General features: G+C 29.8%; 1 long non-coding RNA gene across 1 annotated transcript; it reads left to right on the top strand.

The window, feature by feature from the left end:
* Positions 1 to 13,095: 13,095 nt before the first annotated feature.
* LOC149495690 (uncharacterized) lies at positions 13,096 to 15,313 on the top strand. The gene is made up of 3 exons (XR_016321387.1): positions 13,096 to 13,615; positions 14,320 to 14,385; positions 15,098 to 15,313. It is a non-coding gene; the product is annotated as an uncharacterized LOC149495690 (long non-coding RNA).
* The last annotated feature ends 273 nt before the right edge of the window (positions 15,314 to 15,586 follow it).

Here is a 15,586-nt window from a genome sequence, read left to right as displayed (position 1 = left end):
TGTCAATAATAACGAGAGACAACTTTTAACTTGTAGATAAGAAATAAACATAAAAATATAAAAGTAAGGCGTGAAAAAATGTAACAGTTTCATAAATTTTTATAAAAATAAATGAACTAATAAGTTTGTAAAAAAATTAACAAAATTCACAAAATTATGTCAAATAAAAAGTAAAAGTACAAACGTTTTTAATAAAAAAAATAACTCTTAACAACTCAATTGTCTTTCATCTTATGCAAATAATTCAACCACTGTAATCTATTCTCATCATCATCCATATTCAAGAAGAATTCTCTTGTCACTACATCCTCAAGAACACAAGTAGAATAACACCACAATTCGCTACCTTTCTCTAAAACTCGATTATCTATCATACACTTAAATAATTTGCATTGCTATAGCGATTGTAGAGATTGATGCGTCTGTGCTTCCAATGTTGGCATCACTCTTGCTCATGGCTTTACAACATGACATCGATTCTAGAATTTGAGTGGTCAACATTGCAAATCCAACTCATTATCTTCTCTTATGCTTAAATTTTCCCGAGTTAATCTTTTGACTTAGATGATTGGATTCCATCTCATTTACCTTGATTTGTTATTTGAGTACTATCATTAGCATTACTGCTTATGTGTTCAACAAATTCCTTAAAGAAATTGTATTCATTCCTCACTTCAAACTCAAATTCAATACTAAAATTAACATCATCTTCTAGATTATGAATTTCTACATTTTGTTTGTTATAAATCCTCTCTTCATATTGAAGACTCAAATCCATGGTCATCCACACATTCATCAATATTATCCGTCGTAGGTTCCATAGGAGGTGTATACACATTTTCCCTGGAAGCATATGAATCTCCAAATATTTGATCCCATTTTTTCTGTAGAAAAGAGTTGATAATCCTCTCCCAAAATTCTTTATTCTCCTACATTTTAATAAAAATTATCACTAAAATTAAAAGCTTATTAAAATTATACTAGTGGTAGCCTTACAATAAATTTTTATATAATGGAAAAACATACACACCTTAATTTTCTTTTACCACTATTCATTGGTTACCCTTTCAAATATTATTAGGCAACAATATGCTCTTAGTAGTAACCTTCCAAAATGACTCATGTTAACTTGTTAACATTAGGCATGACCACGGTTCCAGAACAGCCGCCGGTTTCGGTTCTAAAGCCGCCAGTTTCAATTTCAAAAAAAGTAAAACTAGAACCAAACCGCTTTTAAGCGGTTTTAAAACCGCCGGTTCTGGTTCGGTTCTAGTTTGGAATCAAATTTAGATAACTTTTTTTAACCTTTTTAGTTTTTTAGCTAAATAAGAAAATTAATAACAAATAACAGTATTAAATTACAAAAAGATTAAAAGAGTAAATTAATAGTTTTAAAATTTATTAAAAATTATAACTGCACAAAACATAAAATTAAAATTTTTTACTATTATTTAATTTCTATAAATTTAAATTGAGAGACATGTCAAAAAATGGACTTGTACTTAATTTATATTAGAGGAAAATAAATGATAGGAGAAATTCAATGTAGTTTAGAGAAAAAAATTTGATATTGTGAAAAAAAAAGGAAGATCATTAAGGTATTTATAGTTAACTTATAAATTTTTATTCATAAAAATACCTTTTAAATTTTCCGTTTGTTTACCGTTATAAAGGATAAAAATGTCCTTTAATTTTATTTAACAATTAATAAAAAATATCATTATATGAATTTTTTGTTCCAAAATATAACCTTCAAGTAGCTTTTTTTTTTTTTTTTTCGTTATAAAGGGGCAAGACGTCTTTCTATCTAAATTAAGAGTTAAAAAAATTAAAATATAAATTTTTATTCCAAAAAATACCCTTCAAATTGCTATTTTTTTATCGTTGTAAGGGAGAAAAATATCTTTTTATTTTATTTAAGAGTCAACAATAATCTTAAATAAATATTATTTAATTTGTATGTAAAAAATATATATTATAAATGGTAAATGATTTAAATTAAAAATATTTAAATGAGGTCTTTTTCAACTTATAATTTATAAGTTATATTTATATTAATAAATCTTAAAATGATGGTAAAGTTACTGCATTTAATAATGAAAAATAAAATTAATTTAACAATTAAAATCATATGTAAAGTGTGATTTTTTTTTTTTAACGGTTTCAAACCGAAACCGCCGGTTTTTAATTTCCAAATATAAGGAACCGCAACTGAACCATAAACCGCTGGTTTTGGTTACGGTTTAGAACTTTGAACCATTAACCATATTTTGATTTCGATTTTGACCGGTTCGATTTTAATTCAGTTTTGATTTAGAACCGAACCGTGATCTTACCATGTCTCGTATGCATTTGAAACACAAAAATAGAACCTCACTCATTCACTTCCAAAGCAATATCATCAATTTCTCATGAAAAGTACTGGACATATTAAAACGACTTACTGCACCTTTGACTTTTGAATAGTGATTAATTGCATCATCGACCAGAGTATCAAAACTGGGAATATAGCCACGAATAATTCTTGAAAGATCGAGTCCTAGGTAATCCATGCAAAATCTCCGTATCCAGATGATGCCAATTTTCTTGTAAACAATATCGAGAATATAATGGTCTTTCCAGTTGGAAACAAGATAGGTCAAGAGAAGTATTGTTTCCTTGGAAAGTTCAGAATGTTAAATTGCAAACACATTAACTGAAATTCATATCTATATATTGAAACCAACATAAAGGTATACTCTTACAGTGGCCGCAAAGGTATTTTTTAAAATCCTAATTTACATTATAATATAGATATTTAACAGCTAAATTATTTACTAATCTAATTATATCTTGCAACATTCAAACATTTTAAACCAATAGTCATTGAAATGCATAACAACTGTTATTATTGGTTCAGTAAAGGTATGATTTCATGTTCAATATCCCATGTGGGAGATGAGCAATACAAAAAGATCTGAAGCTAGAGGACAAAGTCAGAAATTCTTTTACATATAAAGAGCATCATCTAGCTCAAAACTAAGACATAAATGTTTAAATTCACATATTAACCACTGTACCGGATGTTTACTTTACTTAAAATAAAATAGATAGGCAAAAGATAAAGGGGACATACTCTGGTTAAAATCATGGCAAACAGTTGGAAAGAAGATAGGTCAAGAGAAATATTGTTTCCTTGGAAAGTTCAGAATGTTAAATTGCAAACACATGAACTGAAACTCATATCTATATATTGAAACCAACATAAAGGTATACTCTCACAGTGGCCGCAAAGGGAAAATGACGTACAAGTACTTATGGAACATATAACTATAGATAATAATATTATTCGACAATAAATCTTTAAGTTCTAAGTCAATAAAAATGGTATTTTTAATCCATAATTAACTCAAATTTGTTTGTACAATGAATGTTGTCTTGCAAAACCTTGAAATTAAACATGAAAGCCGCTAGAAAATGTTGTAATCCCAGACACGTTTTGAGTTTTAATTCATTGGCCGTAGGAAAGGAGAAAGAAAAAAGAGCTCTCGCTCGATGGATGTTTTTATTGGTAAAAGTGAATCAAGTTTCCATTTGCATCACCCTGTTCTATAATCCTCTAAAACATAATCATACAAGATTTGTTCTTTCACTCAGAAACTCGATGATTTTGCTTCTCTAATGATGTTTGTCGCATTTTGTAAAACATTTGGCATTAAATGATAAAAGTAGAAATCTTTTGGACTTAATATTCAAAGTGGGTAGTCTTCATAAGTATTGTTTTCAATTGCTTTTACTTTTACTTCATAAGGTCCTTGCTGATCCCTATTGATCTCTCTATGAAGCACTTGAACTTGCTTCCTTGTAGGTGGGAGCTATATTAATTCAGTTTGACTGAAATGAGGTTGCTTTTTTGATTAATTTGTAATAGTTGTGTTTGTCAATTTCCTTGCTCATAAGAGGTTTCATCTTTGTCTTGTACTAGCATTATCCTTTCCATCCTTTCCTTGTTGAAGTTCCAATATATTAAGCTTTTTCTGTTATACATGTCATGGTTTTCTTATTCTGTAACTCTTATTTTTTATCAGAGATAATTTTATTAAAAAATAACAGCAAAAGCAATATAATTTTAACTTTTAAATAGAATATTGGTAGTCCATATATATTTTTTGATATTCCAATTTCAGTGGCCATATGAGCATATAATATTGTGAGCCAATATATACATATATGATTGAATGAATGAAATAAGCATACAAATTTAATAAGATAAAAAGAAAAGAGAATTTAAAACAAAAAATAAACAAGAGAAAAGAAAGAAACTCACAAACTTTAAAACATTTGTTATGAAGCTTAGTTACAAATGAAAATATCACCAGGGGTTGAACCTCTTCCTTTTAGTTTTTTTCCGTTTCTCTTTTCAACGGCTAGATAACAGAGAAAATATTTAGTGCTGTGAAATTAGTGTAAATTTATCCAAGAATAGTTCATTATATAATTCAATCATAAGGATAGAGTCTGGGAGGAAAGGATTCATATAGGGATTCACGCAACTAAAAATAAAAGGTTTTAAATTAAGGATGTAAGTGTCGTAAAAATGCTGATCGATAAGTGTAAATCGCTAAATTTTAGGTAATATAATGTTTTAGGAAACACTAGCTCATTCTCTAGAAGATATAATATATATTAGTTTTCCAAACATTTTAAATTACAAAATAGTGTTTTGACCTAGTAAAAACACTAAAATCTAATCTAAACACTGTTGTCCAACAAACTCTTAGAACCAAGAAAAAAAATTAAAAATAGACAATATTGAACAAAGATAATTTAAGAGCTCTAAAATATATATTTTTTTTCTTATTATAATTATCATTATATGGTGTTGTTGCACAAGAAAATTAAACATTAATTGATAATTATTATACTTATGGAATGATAATAATATATAAATAAATAGTAGATGAATTAGATAATAAAATTTAATTATTTGAAAATTTTCTAATTATGCACCGATAAAGTTTGAGAATAACTCATATTGGGCTTCATTTAAAAAAATCAATTTCAAAATTTTTAATTAGATAAAATTTAGGAATTGAAATACATATTTGGTTTATTAAAAAGATCATCTTAGAATAAGAATACTTATAAGTGAATAAATTTTATTTTTTAAAAAGTTTTTCATGTAAATAAAGTAAACCAATCTAGTTAATTAATATGTAATGCTTTGTTGAATCATTTTACCCTAAATTCCATTTATTTGGTTAATAAATAAAAAATTAAAAAAAATATAAAAAAATGTGAAATGGTTCTTCTTTATGTTCTCCCTTGTTTAAATGGAAAATACATAAAATGAGTTAAGGAAAAAATATCTAATATTAATAGTATTATGGAAAAATGGGTCAAAAAAAATTCCAAAGGATAAAACCAAAAAAAAAAAATTTATAAATTTAATATTTCTATAATAATAATATGATATCATACAATATATTATTATGTAAAAGTATTGTTCCTATAACAGTTTTTTTACATTTTTGCCCTTAGATGTATTGAGGATGCTATATTTTTCAACGAAAGGGAAAACGGAACGAGCTTGGTTGATTTTATTTTAGAAAAATTACTTTTCGTTGTTGGACTCATCCATTGATCCTTGGATTAAAAGCCTCTTACTTTACTAAGAGTTTTATTTTGGAGTCGTCACCTTCTTTAAGAAAAATTCTCAAATTAATCGATTCTTTGGAGTTGACTAACTTGATTTTAAACTAGAGACTGGGTAAGGGAATTAGATATGGTACCGGAAAAATATTAGGCACTCGAATCGCCCGGTTAAATAAGCCTCTTTGTTGTCCATTAGTTCACAAAGATTAATAATAGAATTAACTCTAATTGAGATGCAAAATACATTTTAATGTAATTTTAGAAAACATGTCAAACAAGCACATATTTACATGTAAAAGCACAAAATAAACATCCAAAGAAGGAGGGAGGAGAAAAGAATTACAATCCATCTCCTAAATGTACATTCTACCTTTTAATCCCCTTAAAATTTCCTATCCCCTTAATTTATTACAAGCAAACAATAATAAGACCCATTAAATCCCTTCACATTGAGTTTAATAATAAAGCACTAACTCAAACATAAAGAGTAAACCAACAAACACAAAAAACATACAAGCCAACGAATCAAGCAATAATGTCAAGGAATCAAAATGAATTAATGAAAGTTAGCAAAGTTAATAGTTTTAGTTAGCACAATGAATAATAGCATAAACTAAATGAACTGAAAAGTAAATGACATAATGATAAAGCATTATTATTTAACTTAGAATGTGATTCGGGAAGAATTTGTTGTTCATCATGAATGATGAACAATTATGTTCATCATTATCCATTTTCATTCTTTAATTGCTCACCGAGCCAAAAATGAGTTTTATATGCACTTTAAGCAAGGATGCTTAATGCTTAACTCGATCGGATATTGGAATCAAACCATAGTTATTGATTTTAGGTTTCTGAAATTCTGAAATAAAGTCCCGGGCGCCACTAGAAGTGGTGTGTGGGTCTTCCTTGATTAGAAAACTCAAAAAATAAGCTTTAGAGGGTGTCTGGGAAGAAGTGACACATGCCACACATGGTGGCTTGTGCCACTTGGTCTGTCAATGCGCCACTTCAATGTAGACAATCCTCTTTTGGTTGATCTTGGGTTTCCCTCATAACCAGGCTCAAGAAGGGTGATTTAGGTCACCAAAGAAAAGGAAAAGATGAAGAATAAGGGTTTAGACTCTCAGTTTACCTTATTTTAAAGAAAAACTTTAGATTAGATTGAAAATGGCAAGAAATACCCAACAAGCTTTGAGCTTTGATCAATGATTCGAAGTTTGTTTTATTTCATTAGTGTTTAAGGACAGATTGATTGCAAACCACTAAAGTTCTTTTTAAGAAATATAGTCTCCCTTAAAACAAATCTATAAAACTTGTTGTGGATTTAAATGAAGGGGTTTTGAGAAACAAAAATGCAATAGTTTGGCTAAGTGATCAACTCCTCCTCCTCTTTTGGCCTAGATCCTTGGTCTATTTATAGACAAAGGAGGTTAGGTGACCCTAGTTTTAAGGGTTACGTGGCGCGAGCAACTGATGGGCCCCGAAACAGGTCTGCCCACATTTCACGAAATCAGCTCGGGCGGCACGTAAAGTGACACATTGCACTGGGATGCGTTACGAGTGCACCCGAGATGCTTCCTAGGTCCTTTCTCTATGCGGACCCTGAAAACGTGAAAATGACCAGACGAGTTATATTTCTTAAAATCAGATCATTGGTCCGAGAATCAAATTCATCGGATGTCTCAAACTCATTTTATCACAAAAATGTTATCATCACTGAGTCTTTTTGAGGTAAAAATTGAGCGTCTACATATATGTAATAAACTTTAGATATCATTAATTATTTTTTTATCCTATAATTTTTTAAATCTTTTATTGCTCCTGAAAGGTTTAATGATGATACACCGTTTTTTATACAAAATTGGATAGGAGTTCCTAATCGACTCGGTTTCCCAATGGTCCGTGGCTGAAATTATTCATGTGTTTAGCCATTTTTACTTTTTCAAGATATTAGGCATTTCACGATGAAATCCGGCCCGAAAAACGCGTCGAGCTCGCCTGACACACTTTCCCATGCACCGCCTCATTTTGCATGTCACCGGTCCGTTTTAGTAAACGTGGGCCTCGTCTCATTGCGGGGCCAGATAGTGGCATTTTGCCACGTCAACCCTAAATGGGCCACCCCACCCTCAAATGCCTATAAATAGGCATTGGAAGGTGAGCCAAGGGGAGGAATTTTAGGATTTTGATGGGGGACTCTTGCATTTTTAAAACACAACCAAAGATCTAAAGGCAACTTGTGTTGACCTTGGATCCAAATTGAGATTTTATTGCTTAATCAATCTAAAATCCCCTTAGATAAATCAAAAGTTCTGAAAAACACATACTCTAATCATGAATCTCAGATTATTGGATTAAGAACCAAGTGTTTTGGATTTCTTCATCCATTTTTGATCAAATCTTCAAAGGTAATTTCCGAGAACCTTAATCCTATTCCTATATTTTTTTTCTTTCTTTTTTTGGTGTTTTGAACACCTCTTTTGGGTCTGATTGAGAGAGAAACTGAGAATCGACCGTAAAGGGACTCTGTGCCGCTGTGGCGCATTGCCTCAGCCAGTGGTGTGTGCCACAGGCCTGTGGCTCGTGCCACATGAGCCCAAATGTCTTGTTTTTGCCCTGTTCATTCCAGGATCCTTCCTAATCCAGGAAAGGCCCTGCGCCACTACATGTGTCGAGTGCTATAAGCTTGTGGCGCATGCCATAACTCCCTGTGACGTAAGACCCTTTAATTCAGAGGCTTTGAATGTATAAAAACTGAATAAATGTCTCGATTCGGAGATCGAGTGGCCAAGCTCCAACCTTAAATGGTCTGATGCATTTTAAGCCAAATATGGATTAAATAAACAATAAGAACTAGGTTGAGAGCCGTGATTGGTGAATTTGTTCATCATACTTGATGAACATCAAAACCATGAGCTTAAATCTTGGTTAACCATTTAATTTCTTGTCTTTTAATTAATGTTCTTTACATTACAAGCGCTTTATTATTCTGCCATTTAATTTTATACTCTTTAATTTAATGTCTTTATAATTATTATTATGCTCACCCCTTTACTAATTAAATATTGTACCTCTAATATGCATCATATCTTCATTTTCTGAATATTTGAGTGCTGGTGGTTGGGCATCTATGTTCTATTATTCTGTAAATATTATTTGTCTTTATGTAAATGTTGTTTGTTTGGATCTTTCATTTCTTATTATGTTTTAATGTTCATTATTGCAAAATGTAATGAGATCTTACTAGATCTCAATTAAAGCTTTTATATAATAATTAATTGGGTTTGAGAAATTCGGAGGGGTGAGAATAGATTGTACATTAGGAAGGATTGTACTCTTTTCTCGTCCCCTTTTCTTTGTGGATGTTTGCTTTATGCTTTATGTATGAGATTATTTGCTTGAATGACATGTTTTCTAAAAATTACATTAAAACCATTTTACATCTCAATTAAGAGTGAATCTTGTTATTAATCACTGTGAATAATAGACAATGAATGAGGCCGATTTTACCAGGCAAAATGGGTGCTTAATACCTTTCCATTTCGTACTTAACTCCTGGATCCTATCTCTGGTTTAAAACCAGATTAGTTGATTCCAAAGAATCAATTAATTCGAGGATCCTATAGAATAGATTAAATTGAGGATTTTCCCTAATAAGGATGGTGCCTCCAAAAAAAAAAAAAAAAAGAAAAAAAAAACTCTTACCAAAATAAGAGAACTATTTTCAAAGGATTAAATGGGTTTAATAAAAGAAACCACTTTGACTAAATAAAATCAATCAAGCCCGTTTGACTCAATTCTTTTCTTTTTGGAAAAAATCGGACGTCCTCAAATAGTATTTTATCACTTAAATCTTTTATAGTTATTTAATTACATCTTTGTCTAATATTATTTTTCTATTTAAACTTTTTATTATTCTTTAATTACATTTTTACCATAACTTAAATAATTATTCATTTAAAATTTTCTTAAAATTAACATTTTTTAATTTATATAACTAAAACTTAATATGAGGTTTCCATTGATTTTTTGAATGCATAATTATAAATAATTTTATTAGTTATTATTGCTAGTTTTTAAAAATATTTTAAAATTATTATAGGTTGACAAGAAAATTGTATTATTAAAAAATCTATGTATATATATGAAAGTTGAAATAAATAGAAAGTTGTAAGGCTCTTTCTTTGTTCAACATGCTATTTTTCTTTTTTTAGAAATTTTCTTTATTTTTTTTTATTGTGATAGGATAACTTAAATATTTTAATTAATATATATTAGTATAAATTATCCATATTAAATTATTTAAATTGTTGAACACTCTCTCTCTCTCTCTCTCTCTCTCTCTCTCTCTCTCTCTCTCTCTCTCTCTCTCTCTCTCTCTCTCTATCTATCTATATATATATATATATATATATATATATATATATATATATATATATATAATCTTCTACCTAAAATCTATCCACAATTAGTTAACATTTTAAATTGAGAACACAACTTATCTATATCTATATAAATATATCTCTTATTATATATATGAGTTATTCATGTTATTGCTTTGCCAGCTACCTCCTTCCGTTAGTTGCCTCCTTCCACATTAGTTCTATAGGACAAGTTCTTCAAAAACCAGGTTATTCTTTGCATACAAAAAAGCAAAATATTTGCAATGAAAGAAAGACATGGATATTACCTTTCCATCATATTGTTTTTTAGATAGAATTTTAGGAGCAATTTAAATTTGTTTATTACTATTGTCAATTTTCAATTATTAAGTGTCAATAATTTTTTTTTTTGCTTTGCAAAGCAATAGCCGACGAGTATATCAAATATGAATTTATGGTATATATTTTTACTTTTTTTCTCTTGATTTTTCTGTTAATGCACTTGTTTTGTTTTGTTTTTTTTTTTTTATTCAGCAAAATCAAATTATTGAATTCCAAAATCAACCAAATCATTGTTCAAGCTCAAGGAGTTAAATTGATTTAGGTATATGTTTGATATATGAATATAAGTGTTGTTGTTTATAATGTTATATGTTAGAGCTCTATCAACTTCAAGAAAATAATAATTACATGAAAAAGATGTGGTGATAATTCTTTTCCCTAAAACTACACCATTTCGTAATTACATTCATTGTCATCTGTCGCAGTGTTCATATACTAACTTGAGATTGTAAAATGATAAGATGCCAGCATGGCAGGAAGAAGTGAAGCCGCAAATCAAGGTCATAGAGATGCTGAGACTAGGCTTTTTTCCATGGAGGCAAGATTTGGCACCTTTGCTATAACTAATCAGGCCAGCAACAATTGATATTTTAGCTATCTCAGGTTGCTATTGTTAGATGATGCATGCCTATTATTAATTATTAATATTTGATAGTTAAATAATAAAAATTGCTTGCACTTTTGTATGAATTTATCTTTAACTCAAACTCCAATAAAGTTATAGTGTTTAGATATGACTCTAATACATTCTATTAATTAATTCCTAGTCAATACTCTCTTGAATTAAATTTAAGGGCGTGTTCAGCAGGAGCATTTAGAGTAAAGTTTAATATTCTATTAATTAATTCCTGATCAATACTCTCTTGAATTGAACTTAAGGGCATGTTCGGCAGTAGCGTTTAGAGTAAAGTTTAGTGTTTTGAACTAGTGAAAATACTATTTCTCTAGACTATTGGGTTCAGTAACTTAATATATAATGTAGCTTTCAGAGGTCTATGAAGTGTTTTCTAAAATGTTATCTTACCCAACGTTTAGCATTTCACTCTTTTTACTAATTTTTTTTTACATCCTTATCCTTAATTAATATAGAATTCTATATTATCACCTTACGTGTTTCATTATCTTTATATTTGACTCCTTGGTAGTAAAAGAAAAAAAAAACTTTATTTATATATTTGTATTTAAATTCAAACAGATATTAACTTTATTTATATATTTGTATTTAAATTCAAACAAATATTTAAAATTAAAAATGTTAATCCCCTAATATATTAAAAATTTTTCATTTTATTTATAAAATAGTGAACTTTTCAATTTTTGCTCCCTTAAATTTTGAAAATTTAGGTATAATGAAATCATTTTTTTATAATGAATTTAATTGAAAATTCTAGGTGAATATGTTATTTTAAATTTATAGTCAATCAAACAACTGTTTTTATCGAACGCCTTCGCTTTTAACTACTATTTAAACAACTAACAGCTAGCCGCTAACATCTACTAGCTAACAACTACTATAATAACTAGTATTGACGAACATGCCCTAAGTGAAAAGTGTTGGTATCTAATGTTATAGTTATTGGAACTCATTTAAAATTTAAAGTGTTGTGGAAATAAATCTACTTAATTTCGATTTTTATTAAAAAATTAACAAAAAATATTATTAAAATGTTTAATAGTTTCATTGATGTTTTTATTTATTTATTATATATTAATTATGTTAATGATATTAAATCTTGAACACTATGTGAGTAGTAAAGAATTATTAATTAAAGTAATGGGAAATATATAAATAAATTTATAAATGAAAATATATATTTTTACAATTAAAATTTATATAAAAACATTGAATAAAGATATTTAAAGCATTATTTTTTTAAATTTATATCCTTTTTTAAAATTTCAATTAGTCATTTATATTTTTGAGATTTTAAATACATTTAATTATAAAGTATTTGATAATAATAATCATTCAACTAAAATATAACCAAAAACAAAATTCTAGATGTTCTCTCCTTTCATTTTTCTATTTTTAAAAAATTTTAGAATTTTATTTTATTTTTCTACAATTTGATTGGATCTTGAATATATTTTTAAATTTTATTTATAATTATTTTAACTGATATATAGATTATTATGAGTTTGAAAATTTTAAATTATTTAATTTAATTTAATTTAATTAATATTTTAAAGTTAATTACATTTAGACAATATAAGTAACTGCATGCGAAGCATGGATCAACTACTTGTTTATAATGTTGTACTAATTAAGATAAATCAAACGTATATGGATTGCCAACCTTATTTATTTTAAAAAATATATTTATATTTGTGTGATTTGACTAAACTCTACTGGAAGTAGCATTATCAAACTATATGATACTATTATGATTCCTTATATAATTACATGTACATGATAATGTCAATATATTATTCATAATGTTGCTTACAAGTTAAATTATTACGTACGAAGTCAACAAATATGAAGTATCATGCATAAATTTTTATTATAAAATATTATATTTCATTATATCATGACACAATTTTAAAATAACATTTATGAAATAACCCGAATTTTTATTTTCAAAATTTTTCCAATTAGATTTAATGAACCGACAGCCTGGAAATTAACATTAATATTTTAGTGCAACTACTATGAGAAACCGAACCAAAAACCGATTGAAAAATTTGAAAACCAGTTAAAAATCGATGATTTGGGCCGAATCGAACCGGTTCGACCCAAACCATCTAGAAAATTCTCTTTTTCTTTTATCTCCAACGCTAAACTCACTCCCCCTCACCAGCGCACCTCCACTCCATCGCCACTGTCACCACAGCGCCACCGCCACTCCTCCCTCTTCTTCTTCTTTTTCTTCTCCTTCTTCTTCTTCTTCTCCTTCTTCTTCTTTCCTTTCTTCCTTTTTCTTTCTTTTTCTTTCCTTGTGCCTGCGTTCTTGGCGAGACAGAGGCAACGCAGCAGAGCCGCGCGCCACTGCCACTCGGCCACCGCCCCTACTGCAGCTCGGCAACGCAGCAGCTCCTCGTCTCCTCGGCCAGATCGCGTTGCTGTTCCTCTGTCGCGCCTACAGCAGCAGCACAGCCTTGTCAAGCCGTCGCTGCCACTACAGATCGGGCCTCCGCCGGCGTCACAGCAGCTCTGCCGTCTTTCCAGCACGCCGATCGGTCGTCTCCACCTCTCTCCGCCACTGCCAGTCGAGTTCGACCACCGGCAGTTACTGCTTTTTAACCCGACACGCGTAAGAATTTTCGATCTAGCAATAATTAATTAATTAACGTTAATTTAGTTAATGTTATTTAGTTAATGTTATTAGTAGTTAATTAATTAACATTAATTGTGTTAATGTTAATGTTATTTAGATAATGAAATATTAGTTAATTAAATTAGTATTAGATATTAATGTTAGATAATGAAATTAATCTTATTATTTGTAGTTAATTCAATTTGGTAAATGTGAGTAGTTAATAGCTTTATAATTTTATTGTTGATTTAATTAAGGTAGCTTAGATATAATGTTATTGTAATGTATAAATTGGATTGTGTGGTGATGTTGAGATTAAGGAGGATGGGAAACTGTTGTTTGATTAATTGCCCGACGGATGGGCCGTATGGATTGAATATTTGTGAAATTGTTGATATTTTAACAGGTAGATAGTCCAATTTTTAGGGGAGATGCTGCCGAAATTTCGGTAGAAAAATAAAATAAATTCGGTATAAAAAAAAATAAATAAATAAAATAAATTTCGGTAGGAAATAAAATAGAAGTCAAAAGAAAATAAAGAAAATAGTGTTCGGTAGAAAAATAAATTTATTATAGAAAATAAATTAAATCTCGAGATTAAATTACGTAGAAGAGTTAGAATATAAAATAAAAATTTTAGAGTGGTAAAGAAATATTTTGTCTGATAGAATTATTTTCTGCTGTGTCCTTCTTTTTCTTAGATCGCCCGGGTCCATCTAGTGCTCCTCCAGGACAACATCGAAGCTAGAATTTCGCTCTCCATCACTGTGAGTAATAATAAATAATGCATGTCAACACTGCATTTGCATAACATTACATTTTTATATATTTACATATTGCATTTTCTCAAATATATTATGTTATGATCACTATAATTATACTTATGCATAATTGTGCATTTGGATGAAATTGGTGTATTAGGATAAATGAATTGTTTGATTATTTGTGCTGTGTATATACTATGCTCTGTTTGTGTGGAGTTAGGATGAAGTGGGTCACCCTGGGTTTGTGAGGACGGTCGATAAATATGGATCCTGATGAACTGATGAAATTGGACCGTCGGCCGGGTAAATGGGAGATCGGCGCCCCCGTGTGCACCTGATGAATTGATGAAATGATGTTGATGAGATGGAAAAGAAAAGAGAGAATGTAAAATAAAATATTGAGAGGACTGGTCAAGTGAGGATTAGACCGGTCGGCCAGATATGGGGGATTGGCTCCCCGGGTGCACATGTTTGAGAGGATGGGCTGTTTGAGAGGACGGCTCGTCGGGGGTTTAGGTGACGCCACTGACTAATTTCCACGTGATGTGATTATTTGAAGGTGATATTGTTTGTGGGTGCTGATGTAATGTCATATGATTGACTGTTGTGTGTTCATTCAGTATACTAGGGTGCATTTTGCTTGACTGTATGTGGTGTGTATTATTTATTATTATTCACTGAGTTGCAAAACTCACCCCCCCAACAAACCTCCCAGGTACTAGGAAGCAGCTGATTCGACTGAAGCTCTGCAATCTTCTCCGCAGAGTTACAAATGTAAACTTTATATTCATGTTATTTAATTTTGGATGTATAAATTATTCCGTTATCAGATTATTTTTAGACTCCGCAGTTATAGGGTTGTGTATTAATATTGGACTTATTGTTAGCACTACACTATAAATTAAATGTTAGGTAATTAGCTGCAGGTGAACTAGTAAGCCCATAATGTGATTATAATTTATTGTGAATAGGCCCCAGGTTATATATTATGTGTTAATCGAGATTGGGCCATATGTTTGTATAGAGGCTTACTGTTTTGATGAAATTGAGACAGATTGAATAATTTAGGCTTACTACGGGCCTCGGGGGCCTTAAGCTTACCTGGGCCCTAGTGCCGGTCCGGCCCACGGAAACGGGTCGTGACAAAGGTGGTATCAGAGCATAAGTTTATAAGTTTAGATGTAACTGCGGAGTAATTCCTGTC

Source organism: Jatropha curcas, chromosome 6 (genome assembly GCF_041381405.1).
Source record: "Jatropha curcas cultivar XTBG-Jc1 chromosome 6, XTBG_Jcur_1.0, whole genome shotgun sequence".
NCBI lineage: Eukaryota > Viridiplantae > Streptophyta > Magnoliopsida > Malpighiales > Euphorbiaceae > Jatropha > Jatropha curcas.
The sequence above is the reverse complement of the archived record's forward strand: the minus strand, read 5'-3'. Positions and strand labels throughout refer to the sequence as shown.